Here is a 15,118-nt window from a genome sequence, read left to right on the forward strand (position 1 = left end):
TAAAGTCTGGTCTGGGAATAGGTGAGGGTTCGAGTTCTGGTTTGAATACCTCAAAATGTCCGAGGTGCGGTAGGTCGCACAAAGGAGTCTGTTTAGTAGGGACAACAGCATGTTTCAGGTGCGGACAGGAGGGGCACATAGCACGTGAGTGTTCCACCGCGACTTTGATAACACAGTCCCAGCAAACAGTCTCAGACAGAGTGGCTCAGCCAGAAGCTCTAGCCATGGCGCAGGGCAGAGGCAGAAGGAGCGGGATCACTCCTTCTTCCACAGGTTCCCCAGGGGAAGATCCATCAGTACCAGCACGGATCTTCGCTTTGACGCAGCAGGAGGCTGACACATCGGACCTGGCAGTGACAGGTACGTTTCACTTCCATATGTTTTGATGTGTTTGTTCATAGTGACTCTGATGTTTCGCTTTCCTTAGGGCCGTGAGAGCCGTCGAGAGTATGGGTTTGATAACTTCTGGGATTAGAATGTCCTCTTTGGGTCAATAGACTCAAGTGTGATCCGTCAGTGGCAGAGTTAGTCTGCCAATAGAGTTGAGTGCGAGTTTTGAGTAGGTGCCTTCCAGCTGACCTTGTGGTTCTAGAGTGACTGGTTGATGTCATTCTAGGGGTGGATGGACTAGCTACTCATCGTACTACCTTCGATAGCGGAGGCAGAATAGTCAGGCTTAGACCAGGATGGATGGATCACAGGTAATGTGTGAGGGGACAAAGTAGAGCTGCCTAGAAGTTTGCTATCAGCCCTAGAGGCTCTTACGCTGTTTAGGAGAGGTTATCATAGGTTTCTTGCTTGTGTCAGAGAACAGCGTAGTTAGTCAGATTAGAAGGGGAACAGTTGTAGTGCCCACAGCCAGAGACAAGGTATCGATAGGACCCAGACAAGTCATCAGGTGTACCACCCGCTAAACGAAGAGAGTGAGAACGAAGAATGGTAAGGAGAGTGCGAGAGATAGGAAAAGCCAAATGAGGAATAGCGAGATAGTGAACCAGGAAAGATATTCGAGAGTGGTGCTATGAGATGCTTTTTATCCAGGTATAGGGGTGATCTCTCATCTCTGAGTGCAGCCCTCCAGTATAAGAAATCAGTCAAAGAACAGAGTAAGAAAAGAATAAGAGTAAGAAAAAAGTAAGTGTCATAGATCAGAGTAACAAAACAAAAGAAAGAAAAAGAATACGCAAACTAGAATGAAATAGAGAAAGAAACGAGTAAGACTCAGGGTACGTTCAGGAGGAGCTTTCAGTTTACTCTGGGATTCGGTGCTAAATTGAGGCAGAGGAAAGGGTTAGCCTTTTCATTAGTACGTTCCCGAGAGAAGGTCCGTTACCTATAGTTCGGATCTTCACTCTGACTCAGTAGGAAACTATCACATCGAACACAGTGACGTCAGGTATGTTCACTTGTGGATGTTCGGATGTGTATGCTTTGTTTTGAACCCGCGTGTTCCTACTTCCTTGTGACTTAGTGAGCTGTGACTCGAGTGGGTTGAATGACTTCTAGGCTTAGAGTATTTTGCTCTGGGTTAGTGGACCCGAGTATGATCCATCTGAGGCAGAGTCAGTCAGTCAGAGCAGTTTAGCGGTTGGAGTGAGTAGAGACTATCCAGCTGACCTTATGGGTCTAGAGTTGACTAGTTGATGTCATTCTAGGGCGGATTGGCTACTTACTCATTGTACTACTTGTGTCTGTGTCTGTAGAGACAAGGTAAGAGAGTTCAGAGGCTAAGATGGATCAGAGAGAGTCCTTGAAAGGGACAGAGTATAGGTGCCTAGAGATTTGATGTCAGCCCAGTAGGCTCAACGGTACACAGGAAAGGGTATCAGAGGGTTCTAACTCTTGTGAGCGCGTTTAGGAGTCAGATCAGGGAATCAGCCTCAGTGCCCGTTGCTAGCAAGTTCTAAATGTTTTTTCCCAGACGAGCTGTCAGGTTTACCATCTGTCAGGGAGTCAGAGTGTGGAATAGAAGTGGTGTCTGGACGCGGAACCATTTCTTTCCTTCTACCCTACAGAATGGCACCTGCAGAGAGAGCCTAGTCAGCATAGGATAGAGAAGCTTGGTAGAGAAAGGTTATATCCGACCTCGTACCTCATCCTGGAATGGTCCAGTGTCAGTATGAGAAACGAAGGATGAAACCTTGAAATTTTGTAACGACTGTGAGCAGTTGCACAAAAGCACTACCAGGACAGGTGTTTCCATGTAAAATGAATGAGCTATAGGACCAGCTAGTAGAAGCTAGTGGTTTTCTAGAAGAGATCTGAGAGTTGGGAACTATATGACGAAAGGTAGAAAACTGACATCTTGATCATAGTGAAGAGTCTAAACCCGCAATAAGGGGTAAACCTGCTCAGCGACTCTGAGTATACCAGACAGTATCTACTGGGTGAGGCAACTGCGATGTGAGCTGCCCTCAGTCAGAAGTCGCTTATCAGTTGAGCCTATAGAAACAGCTAAGCTAGAGAGCTAGCGAGCTCTCTAGAGATAGTCCAGTGTAGTTAAAAAGGGATCAAAAGAGAAGAAGCCAGTATAGTAAAGAAGAAGAAAAGCGGGCAAGGATCAGAGTGCGCAGCAAAATCGTAGAATAGTTTAGAGAAACAGAGAAGCATGCCCGTTATCTACGAAATGTTGTAGATTTTCAGAGAACATGGCATAGAGGTCAAGTTCTGTAAGCTGAGTGCAATTTCAGGGCATGTCTGTTTCATTGTGATGTGTCACAATATAACATCGAAAGTAAGTAGAGAGAGAGAACGTGATAGCCAAGTCATCTAGCATTTCCGTAGAGTTATAGAGCCGAGAAGCATCAAAGAGAAAGGAAGATCCGTAGGCAGATGAAAGATGCAAGTCAGTTGTTGTGTACTGACAGAAGTGAGAAGTAAAGAGAAGTAAAGGTTAGTATAACCAGAAGAGTGTGAATAAGCTGAGAAAAGGCAAAGAAAAGAAAAGTGAGTAGTCATATGAAAGAGTCAGGTCGTTTGTGTACAAGCAAGAGTGGTAAACACTCAGTGTAGACACAGCTTAAGCAGTGAAGGGTCAACAAAGTCAGACAGTATAGCCAACCCGGGAGTTTTACTCCAGGGGTATCTGTGTCTCTTCGTAGAGACCGATGGTAGGCTTTCTTCTTGTTTCCCTGTATGTTTATTGTTGTTGTTTTAACATTCGAGGACGAATGTTTTTAAAGGAGGGAAGAATGTAATACCCGGCTAGATTCAGACATCGGAATTCCTACCGTCCGGGGGAGTTCGAGGATGTCAGAGGTCTCTGGAAGGGTAAGAGAAAGTTTTCTAAAATATTTTCAAGTGTTTTTAAAGGTTTAGCGTAGAAAAGGATTGAGTTTTGAAGAGATATGGCCAAGGAGGCATTTTGCCATGTTCGGCCCCCTAAGGTTAAGTTCGGCCGCCTAAAGTTCCCTAGTTTCGGCCCCCGAAGGTTATGTTCGGCCCCCGAAGGTTGCATAGTTTTGCATGCGATTCGGCAGCCGAACCTGAGGCGGTTGCTCATCTATAAGGGCACCGAGTGGCAGAAAAAGGAGGAGGTTTCTTCTCTCCTTCTGACCTAGGTGAGGTTTTGATCTCCTTAAAGTATTTTCATGGTTTTTCTTCAAATCTTTCACGGTTGTAATGAGTTTTACCCTTGTTTTGAAGAGTTGTGAGCTTTAAACAAGGTTTTGGAGTTTGAAGCTTTTGAAGCTTGGTTTCTCCATATCTTTGAGTTTGGATCATCTCAGCCTTTGTTCTTCAAGAGGTAAGTGTTGATCCATGGTTCTTATGATGTTTTTATGAGTTTTGTAAAGGGAAAAGGGAGCTAGGCATGAGTTTGCATGAGATGTGCATCATAGGGTTTATGAATCCTTTATGTTTGCTGTGTGTCTTGTAAGCTTGTTTGTTGGAGTTTAAAGTTATTTGAAGCTCCCTTAGGCTTGTTGAAGTGTTTATGCATGTTTTAGAAGGGTTAAATGCATGTGTTGAGGTCTGAACAGGTGATGGAGGGACTGACAGGCGTCCTTGTGCACGAAACTGAGTTCTGGCTAAACTCAGGTTCGGCCCCCGAAAGTCCAAGTTAGGCCGCCGAACATGCCTGACTTTCGTCTCTGGAGGAGACATTCGGCCGCCGAAAGTGCTGCCGAAGGTGCCCTGTCCAGCCTTCCTTTGCTTGTTTTGCATGCATGTTTTGTGATGTTTTAGAGGGTTTTTGGAGAGATGTTCATAGTTATGTTAGAGTATGTTTGGTACCTCATTTGAGTCCTCCACTGTAGGATTGGACCCGAGGAACCAAGGTGTTTAGCAGTAGTAGCTGTTTCAGAGTTAGAGGTAGCCCAGAGGTAGCCAAGTAGAGACTACAGGTGAGTGGAACTAACTGTACTATTTTACATTCAGAAATGACACGAATCTAGCATGATCCATGCATCATAAAATGCCATGTTATGTATTAGGTTGTATTGCATTAGATTCCACGAATATGCTGCATTGCATAAGCTGATATTTGTGTGGATGAATGTTGGATGATCCTTAGCCCTTGATAGAGCACAGATACAGAGTTGTGGCATGAGATAGCCATACCAGGTCGCCCCTGGTTAGTCCAGGTCGCTCCTGGTACTATGAGTGAGACAGCTGGGCTGTCAGATCAGAGCTCAGAGCAGTCCAGGTGAGGCCTAATCGCCCCTGGCACAGTTGGACATGTTATGATATGAGTTACTTCAGAGTAGTCCAGGTGAGGCCTCATCGCCCCTGGCACAGTTGGACATACTATTTTGTATGTAGAGGGCTATGGTGATAAGTTCATCCTTGAGATGATATGTTTGTGATGTGATGCATTTCATGAGAGCATGTAATGAACGAACTGTTTTTATTGTTCCTCCTCACTGGGCTCTAGAGCTCATCCCACTCCCTTAACCCCAGTTTTGCAGGTTCTGAGATAGCTATGGGAAGTTAAAGTCAGCAAGAGTACAGAGGAAAGTTATGCAGGAAAGTATGTTGTAATAGGATAGTGGACATGATGTAATTGAAAGATTAGTTGTAATGTAATAGATAGATATGTACTGTCATATACTGGATAAACTTATGCTTTCCCTAGTGTCACTGCTATAGTGTGATGTGTGATTCATCCCTTGTACACAATCCTGTTTTACGTTTCTTGATGAGAAATGTGTGAGTTAGGCTTAATGTATGGCTTCGATGAGATACCAGTGGGATGTGTTACAGATTGTGTTAATCCCTGGACCACAGCAGATAGTAGTCCCTGGTACAGGCCCTGAGGGCCATTTCAGATTGACATTTCTGAGTAGCAGTGGTTAAGCCTACAGAGTTTTACAGGATTGTGAGTCTTGTTGTATATGATGAATGGGATTTATCAGGTACACAGAGAGTATAGTTGGCTGACTACGGGTCCCGGCGGCCTTAAGCCGATCTGGATCCTAGTGCCAGTGATGGTTCGGACCGTTACTGAGGGGTACCGGTTTCCGGGTCGTTACATCCCCGGCGCCAGACCAGTGAAGCAGAAGAAGAGGGTGGTAGGAAGGGAGAAGCAACAGGCCACCCGGGAGGAAGTACGGAAGTTAGAAGAGGCAGGCTTTATTAGGGAAGTCATGTACCCGCAGTGGTTGGCAAATCCTGTATTAGTCAAAAAAGCCAATGGCAAATATAGGATGTGCATAGATTTTACTGACATGAATTAGGCCTGTCCTAAAGATTGTTATCCCCTCCCTGATATTAATAAAATGGTCGACTCTATGGCCGGTTTCGATTACATGTCTTCTTTGGATATTATGTCTGGCTATCATCAAATCCCAATGGACAGGTCGGACGAAGAAAAGACCTCGTTCATAACGGAAGATGGGACCTACTGCTATAAAGCCATGCCCTTCGGGCTAAAAAACGCCGGGGCAACATACCAAAGACTGATGAACAAAATCTTCAAAAATCAGATCTGTAGAAACGTAGAAGTTTATGTAGATGATATGGTGGTCAAAAGCCCAACTTTCCAGCAGCACATGATAGATCTGAGGGAGGTATTTGAGGTGTTAGAACAGTATAGAATGAGGCTGAACCCAGCGAAGTGTGCCTTCTTCATCAGAGGAGGAAAGTTCCTGGGATACATGGTGAGTGGGAAAGGCATCGAGCCCAATCCAGAGAAAGTGGAAGCTATACTGAATATACCAAAGCCGACCTGTGTAAGGGATGTCCAGAGACTGACTGGGAGAGTAGTGGCGTTAAATCGCTTTATGTCCAGGTTGGCAGAGAAATGCTTGCCATTCTTCAAGAAGTTGAGGAAAGTACCAAACTTCGAATGGACGGAAGACTGCCGAAAAGCTTTCAAAGAGCTCAAAGGCTACCTCAGCTCGCCCCACGTGCTCAGTAGCCCCTTGGAAGGAGAAGAACTTCTGATATACTTGGCAGCCTCTGAATAAGCAATCAGTGCAGTATTGGTAAGAGTAGATGAAGGAGAACAAAAGCCAGTGTTTTACGTAAGCAAGGTGCTTAAGGATGTCGAGGTCAGATATCTGAATATTGAAAAGGTGGCGTATGCTCTGTTGCTAGCAGTCCGAAAATTTAGGGTCTATCTAGAAAGCCATCAGGGTGTAGTGATGACAGACCAACCTCTGAAGAAGATTCTGCGCAGGCCGAAAATATCAGGTCGGATGCTCGCTTGGTCCATGGAGATTAGCCCTTACTGCCTAGAGTATCAACCTTGGACTGCTATAAAATCTCAGGCCCTTGCTGATTTCATAGCAGAGTGCTCATTCAACGAGGAGTGGGGAGAGTCATCTTCTGAAGCGTCGAGGAATGGAAGAGAAGGAGAGCCTTTCCAAGAATTCAACTAGAAGTTGTATGTAGACGGGGCATCAAGCGCCGGAATAACGCTTAAGGGACCTGGAGAATTTAAGGTCTGCTACACCTTACGCCTGGAATTCAAGGCCTCCAACAACATGTCAGAGTATGAAGCCTTAATAAATGGGATGCTGGTGGCAATGGAGGTAGGGGAATCCGACCTCGAAGTGAATAGTGACTCCCAACTGGTGATCAATCAGGTAACTGGGGCATATCAGGCCAAAGATCCAACCATACAGAATTACCTAGCAAAGGTAAGAGCCATAGAAGCCGAGCTCAAAGGTCGGGGCGCCATCGTCAAATACCAAAGAATACCTCGAGAAGAAAACGAAGAAGCAGACCTGCTTAGTCGGTTGTCCAAGGAAGAACTAGAACAGCTCCCTGATGAAGTATACATACAGCATGTCAGTACACCTGCTTTTAATAAATCAGCCACTGTGTTGTAGGTAGAACAAAGCCAGACCTGGATGACCCCATACCTGGAATATCTAGAAAAAGGAAAGCTCCCTGAAGACAAGGATGAAGCAAGAAAGATAGCAGCTCGTGCTGCTAATTACCAAGCAGTGAGGGGGACCTTGTAGAAGAGGGAAGTCCAGCCCATGGCTCCAGTGTGTGAGCCCGGAGGAGGCAATAAAGGTGATGGAAGAGATACACAGAGGAATGTGCGAAACTCACGAAGGAGTAGGAACACTGGCCAATAAAATATTCAGGCAAGGGTACTACTGGCCCGCTGTCAAAAAGGAGGCAGAAGAGTTCATCCGGAAATGCGATGTATGCCAGAGGTTTGCCAATGCCATCAATATCCCAGCCACTCCTCAGTCCAGCATATCCAGCCCGTGGCCGTTCTCACAATGGGGAATAGGAGACCTAGCCCTAAGAAACCTGGAGGCTACGGGAAAAAGAGCGGCAGTAGGCAAGTTGGCACCGACCTGGGAGGGCCCCTTCAGAATAGCAAAAGTAGTCAAACCAGGAGTATACCGAATTGAAGATATGCAGGGAAACCCTGAGCCCCATGCCTGGAATATCCAGCACTTGAAAAGGTACTTCCCCTGAGGTATCGTCAAATGTAAAAGACCTATTGTATCTTAAAGCATGATAATAAAATAGACATTGATTATCGTCCCTATTCATTATCTGTCTCTACCCACACTGTCTTCATATAAAAAAAAAAAGGCAAAAATGCCCAAGACCTTAGTTAGGAAGGTGGCCGAGCTCCCAAAAAGCCCCCGGCACAACAAAACCGGCTAAGGGGACGAAGCGACAATAAGGCCAATGAGCCCGAATCCTACGCAATACCTCAAGGAGGTACAAGGCCGGCGGATCTCAAAGATCTCCCGGAGCAAAAACGACCAGGATCTCGTGAGATCTCCTGGAGCAAAAACTGCCGGCGGGATCTCCCAAGATCTCCCCGGAGCAAAAACGGTCAGGATCTCGTCAGATCTCCTGGAGCAAAAATGGCCAGGATCTCGTCAGATCTCCTGGAGCAAAAACGGCCAGGATCTCGTCAGATCTCCTGGAGTAAAAATGGCCAGGATCTCGTTAGATCTCTTGGAGCAAAAACGGCCAGGATCTCGTAAGATCTCCTGGAGCAAAAACGGCCAGCGGGATCTCCCAAGATCTCCCCGGAGCAAAAACGGCCAAGATCTCGTCAGATCTCCTGGAGCAAAAACAGCCAAGATCTCGTCAGATCTCCTGGAGCAAAAACGGCCAGGATCTCATAAGATCTCCTGGAGCAAAAATGGCCGGCAGGATCTCCGAGATCTCCCCGGAGCAAAAATGACCAGGATCCCTGAAACACAGCCCATATAAGGCTCGTCAAGAAAGCAATAAATTAAGTATTGACTTCACAATGAGGAAGGTACAATTCCGAACTCCTGAGCCCGTCACACAGATAGCGCAAAAGCTGTAGCGCAAAAGCCTAAGCAAAGAACAACAATCCGAGCTCCTTAATCCACTGAATGGACGGACTCACGACAAAAGCAAGAGACCTTGCCCATAGCTCGGATTAACTCACAGTAAACAAACACTTATGACCTTGGGAGAGAAAAACAACAAAAAGCTGAACTCCCCATCCCAGTGGAGCACACAGCCCAGATCGCACCTAATGACAAAGGGTTACTTCAAGCAGGACCAGACATCCGAGCTCATATCCAGGAAGAAAGGTAAAATCGTCAAAAAATGAAGAAGCGCAATTACAAATGAAGTCTAGAGATTTACCCCCTCACCACTCATGTAATAAATGCTGAGGAGGTAAAGGGGCAACTCGAGGAGAAATCCAATGGCGTGAGCAGATGAGACCCCAGCTTCAGTTCCTGTCAAATCATAACTAAAAAAACAAAAAGGCCAGCCCTGCTCGTCACCTTTAAACGTACATGATCTGACTTATTGTTATTAAGTAAAGGTTGTGTGTCCGAGCTCATAGTAACTGAAAGAGCTTACAAATAAGAATGCCTTAGTGAAATAGATAAATTTATAAGTCAAAAGTTCAGTCAATTGCTAGAATTTTAGTTCCGATGGGCTTGACAAGCAAAGTAAATGAAAATGAAATTTCATTCAAAGAAAAAGAAGATTTATAGTCTAATCACTCACTCTACTGAAAGAAAAACTGTCCTCAAAGGACTTACATGCCTAGGCGCATTATCATCTACATTTACATCACTATCACCTACACTGTTCTCTTAGCTTTCAATTCAGGAGAATCCTTACAGTTCGGAAGATGAGTTTCATGAGTCTGCTGGATTCCCCCCTTTTTTAACTCGGCGGACTCCCTATACTCCCTTAGACGCTCCTTACACTCCAGCTGAACTCTGTCTCGTTATTATAGGAGAACTGAACAAGTTGATACCCATAAACATCTCTCACTGTTCCATCATATGCTATGTGTATATCACACATGAAAAACATAAGTCTTCAAGTTAAAGTCCCAGGAAGATCAACATTGTCGACTGGTTACTAAATGAACAAAACATTCCACGGAAAAATTGACGAGGCATTCTGAAGGGCAATGGAACAAGTGAATGTTGCAAACCTACACACATACTATGTTGGACTAATTTTAGCAGATTACTCTTGCTTCCTGATTTAAACATAGTCATTAATGCATTGTCCTCACTTGCATATTTGTAAGCTAAACTTCGAATATCACGAAACACATGTTTGAAAGCATCAACAGAAGATTGATTGAGTGCAGCAAATCTCTGTTTCTCATAGCACAAGCGCCTTATATCAAAATCCTGACACGAGCTCGCCATGAGCTGCTTTATGTTACATGTGTGAACTGCATCTTGTATTCCACAATAAATCGCAGAAATCATGTTATTCCATGAGTTTGAGTTAGGAGCAGACATTAGGGGCACCACGGGAACCTTCTCCTTCTCCCTGAAAGGAAGTAAAGCAGGAGCCGGTCTTATAGAAGCCCAAGACTTCTTTGGAACACAAACCAGGACAAGCAGTTCGGTGGGGATGAGACGCTTGTTCCCGACCTTCTCCACTACACCCCATCATCTACAAAACTGAGTTCCCTATCCTCGGCGGCTGGGCTGACCTCGGAAAGGACCCTATGGACATTCCCCACAGAAGCGATCTCAGTCCTGCTTGCAAGGACTCCCATCTCAGCTGTGGAGGTCTCAAGCCCCTCTCCAGAAGCATCGCTAGAAGGAGGGCAGGCTTCGCCCCCGTCAACCCAAAGTACTCGCTTGGCCTTGAAGTCCGAGGGGACCTGAGAGCTTGAACAGCTAGAGAAGCTGAGATCGACTTGTCGTCGCCTGGCGGCTTTGAAGATTCGGCACCTCGAGAACTCGGCTTCGGAGCTCGGGCAGAAGCAAGGGGAGGAGATCGGCCGGGCGACCTGGACGATATGACTTCGGCCACTTGTTGGGTGACCCCCCCCCCCGCTGATCGCCCTACTAGGAGGACGTTCGATGTAATACCCGGCTAGACTCCGGTATCGGAATTCCTACCGTCCGGTGGAATCTCGGATGTCAGAAATCTCTAAAAGGGTAAGATAATATTTTTATAAAATGTTTTAATGTATTTTATGATTTTAAGTAGGAAGGAAATTGAGTTTTGAATGAAAATGACCAAGGAGGCATTTCCAGATTCGGCCGCCGAACCTCAAGTTCGGCTGCCGAACATGGGATAGTTTAGGGGGGCAAGTTAGGCTTCCGAAAGTGATTCAGGTTCGGCCGCCGAACTTGCATGAGTTTTGGAGGCACTTTAGGCTACCGAAGGGTGGTCTGGCCAGCCCCTATATAAGGGCTCCATGGCCGAAACGGGCGAGTTTTCTCTCCATTTTCGGCCAACGGTGAGTCCATGCTCTCCCATGGTTTTTTTTGATGATTTTCGTCAAATCCTTTAAGTTTTAACAAGTTTTATCTTGGTTTGAAGATATTTGAGCAAAAAGAGTAAGTTTTGGAGCTTGGAGACCAAAGGAGCGAGATCTCTCCCATCTTCGAGTTAGATCGCCTCTCCTCTCGATCTTCAAGAGGTAAGAGTAGATATTTAACTCCTTTTATATTTTAAGTAAGTTTTATGATGATTTATGGGGTAGAAATGCATGTTTAGGTTTTTATTGAGTTTATAGGTTTATGCTTGAGTTTTGAGCAATGTGAGTTGTATGTGTATGTTTGATGTGTTGTAGTTGGGGTTTAGGATAGTTTGGGACCCCTATATGCTTGTGGGCTTGAGTTTGCTATTGTAGAATAGGTAAATGCATGATTGAATGTTTTGGGAGGCAAATGTGCATATTGGAGGCTGAGTTCTGCCATTTGGGAGAACTCAGGTTGGGCAGCCGAAGGGACTTTCGACCGTCGAACCTGCCTGTGGAGGCAAGCCTTTTGGCTGTCGAACCCTGCCCTCGAAAGTGGACTTTCGGCTCTGGAAGGGAGTTTTGGCCGCCGAAGGTGCCGCCGAACATGCATGAGTTTCGTCTTTGGAAGGAACCTTCGGCCGCCGAAGGTGCATGACTTTCGTCTCTGGAGGGACTTTCGGCCGTCGAACCTGCTGCCGAAAGTGCCCTGTCCAGCCTTCCTTTGCATGATTTCTATGGTTGTTTTAAGGTTTTTTAGGGGGGTTTTTGGGGAGTATTTTGAGTCATGTTCTTGAATGTTTGGTCCCTCATTTGAGTCCACCTGTGTAGGTTCGGACTAGAGGAACCGAGGACCCCAGCAGTGAGACAGCTGCTTCAGTGTCTTGTCAGAGCTAGCCAGAGGTGAGTGGAATAACTCTTTATGTTTCAAAGCAAATAACGAAAGTTTTAGCATGATTCACGCATCATGAATGCCATGAGATATATTAGGGTGCTTGCATTAGAATTCACGAATATGTTGCATTGCATATTATGTTGTTGATGTGGATGAATGTTGAATGATCCATTAGCCCTCATATGTTATGACATGATGATAGGATATGGAAGTCCAGGCGTGCCTGCTCTACGCCCCTGGCACTATGTAAGAGAAAGTCCGGGTGTGGTCTGCACTACGCCCCCAGCATGATTGGATATGTATGATATGATATGGAAGTCCAGGCGTGCCTGCACTACGCCCCTGGCATGATTAGACTGTATAGAGGGCTAAATGGTGACAAGTTCATCCTTGATGTGATTTGTTTGTGCTGTGATGCATTTCATGATATCATATGTTTTAAATACAATGTTTTATTATTCTGCTCACTGGGCTCTAGTAGCTCACTCCACTCCCAAATTTCCCCAGGTTTGCAGGTACAGACTAGACCAGGAGGTCAGCTAGAGTAAAATCATGTATATGTAATAGCTAGTGGTGGACATGATAAATATTAAAATGTAATAAATAGTATTAAACAGTTATGTAATATAATGATGTTATTGAGGATTAGAGTTGTGCTTGACCCTAGTATGTATGTTAATCCCTTTTGTTACATGATCTTTCAAATGTAATGGTTTAATGATATATTATGTAGGCCAAACTCATTATATGCTATGTTACCCCATTGGAGTATTTGATGAGGACTCCAGTGTGGGTTTGATGTTTATGTTTATGAGTTGTGCTTGCACAGGTTGAGTTTGGTGATTGAATGAGAAAGATCAAAATTTTTATGTACTTGTTGATCATGTATGAGATTAAACAGGTTTACAGGAGGTATGTTAGGCTTACTACGGGTCTCAGCGGCCTTATGCCGATCTGGATCCTAGCGCCGGTAGTGGTCCGGTTTCCGGGTCGTTACATCTGAGGCAACGTTCAGGATCCCCCTGGGCAGCGTAAGAATCTTAGGTGGCTTAATCTGATCCATCTTCATCTCAGAAACTGCAAAAAATCCAAAATCGGGACAAGTCAGAACGATTCTCAATAAAAGTCACAAAAGCAAGATTAAAACAGACCTACATGAGAGACAAAGTTATAAAAATTTTGGCTCGCCTTGACCAACTCAAAGAAGGTATTGAACAGAAGTCCTGTGGATGTAAAACCCCTGCTCAGATAGACATATTCGAAAAAATACATGAAGAGAATGAAATTAGGGGTCAGCATTCGAGAAGCAATCTCAAAATACTAGAAAACCCCCTGGAAGAAAGGAGATAAGGGAAAGGATAAACCATACTCTTTCTGTTTAACAGAGAAAACTAAGCTCACGTCTTTCTGAAGATCGATTATACTAGAGGTATGTGGACCGGGAAGAAAGATCCTCTCATTCTGGTAAGGGTTCTGAAGGTGAAAAGGGAGGTGATATCAAGATATACCCTGAGAATGAGGTTTTTATGTTGGACAAGGCGACGCTAGACTCTAGGCTAGCGGTACCAGGACTCTTAAAAGCTATTCATGGGAAAGGAAGAAAACCATACCTTGAAGATAAAAGCAGGGAAGCGAAGATGGCAGCGTGCACGAAGAACAGAGGAAAGCCAGAAGTGGAAAAAGACAGAGAGGATTCGAAAGTCAAAATGAAAATAAGGTGAAAGGGCGTTATGAGGCAAGCTGTACATAAACAGGCGCGGTCATAATGATTCTTGGTATTTACCCCCTCATCAGTTGGGCAATAACTGACGAGAAGGTAAAGGGGCAATTGATGACCGCTGGACTTCTTCGCCCCGGTCTAAGGCTAGGCCCATTAGGACAGCCCACAATCTGAAGGCTTCTAAGTCTCCTCCAAGAGTCAGGTCCGGTCTGCCCAGCTCAAAGACCGGGCTCCAGTCAGATTCTTCAATCGGGCCGGCCCAGCTCTTTCGGCCTAATGAACAGATCCCCTCTAGGCCTAGTCTTAACCTTATCTACCGGCCCAGCTCGGAACCAGGAAGAAGTTCAGACCATTCGCACGCGTGCCCGGGGAGAATCAGGAGCCGTTTCGCATGGGGCAACAATCTGATTTCCTCATACGTCCATATCAACGTGACAGGGACAGGTGGCCCAATGACATACATTCTGTTACACGTCACTAGCGGATAAAAGAAAACATATAAAAGGAGAAATACTTTCCTCTAGGTCTAAACTTTTTCCAGTTTCATGGAACCCTTGTAAAACCCTATTTTCTGGATCTCAGATCATCAGTTTGTTTTCTTTTAGTTTATTGCTCTTGCTACTCTCTATTTTATTTCAGTATTTTAGGCAATGATATGTTTCTATGGTTTGATTTAGCATTTGCTTTTGTATATTTGATATTTTATTTTTATTTGATTATTTATTTATATGTACTCTATCACTATTATACAGAGTTATACGTACGAACTTACTCTCTCTCTCCATCATCAAACGGCTATTTAATTTTCTTCAGTATACATACGTACCCATAAAGTTATGGGTGCAGATGAGTTTGTTTTTCACTGACCCTTTAAGTCAAGTGAACTGAATCCCTTTTCATTGAGTACGGACTGTGATATGGATTGTGTGCTAATAGATAGGGCTGACATAGTGAATTTTAATAGATTTTGGGCTTGATTTTTTTATAAGGTGCTCAACTGTAGTCTGATATTTAAAACTCTGAGGTCACTGATTTCGATGACCATTTTTGCTTTTCTACTTTGCTTTCCGCGGTTATGGTAGATCTAATTTAGTTTGAGTATTATGATGGTTTGGTTTAACTTTAATTTTTATTTTTTGAGATAATTTAATTTGAATTGTATTTTATGAGTAGAGTTTCTTTGAATTTATGGCTTTTCTTATGGATAATTTCTTTGAACTCACTGACCTTGATAAATGCAATTCCAGGTGCATTGGTAAACAAATTAAGATAATTTAACATTTTACATGGCAATTTTAACCTTTTAATTCCTTATTTTTAAGACATGATACTATTTCATATGAGTTTTATCAAATAAATGGATGGAGAA

This window comes from Manihot esculenta, chromosome 1 (assembly GCF_001659605.2).
Source record: "Manihot esculenta cultivar AM560-2 chromosome 1, M.esculenta_v8, whole genome shotgun sequence".
Classification (NCBI taxonomy): domain Eukaryota; kingdom Viridiplantae; phylum Streptophyta; class Magnoliopsida; order Malpighiales; family Euphorbiaceae; genus Manihot; species Manihot esculenta.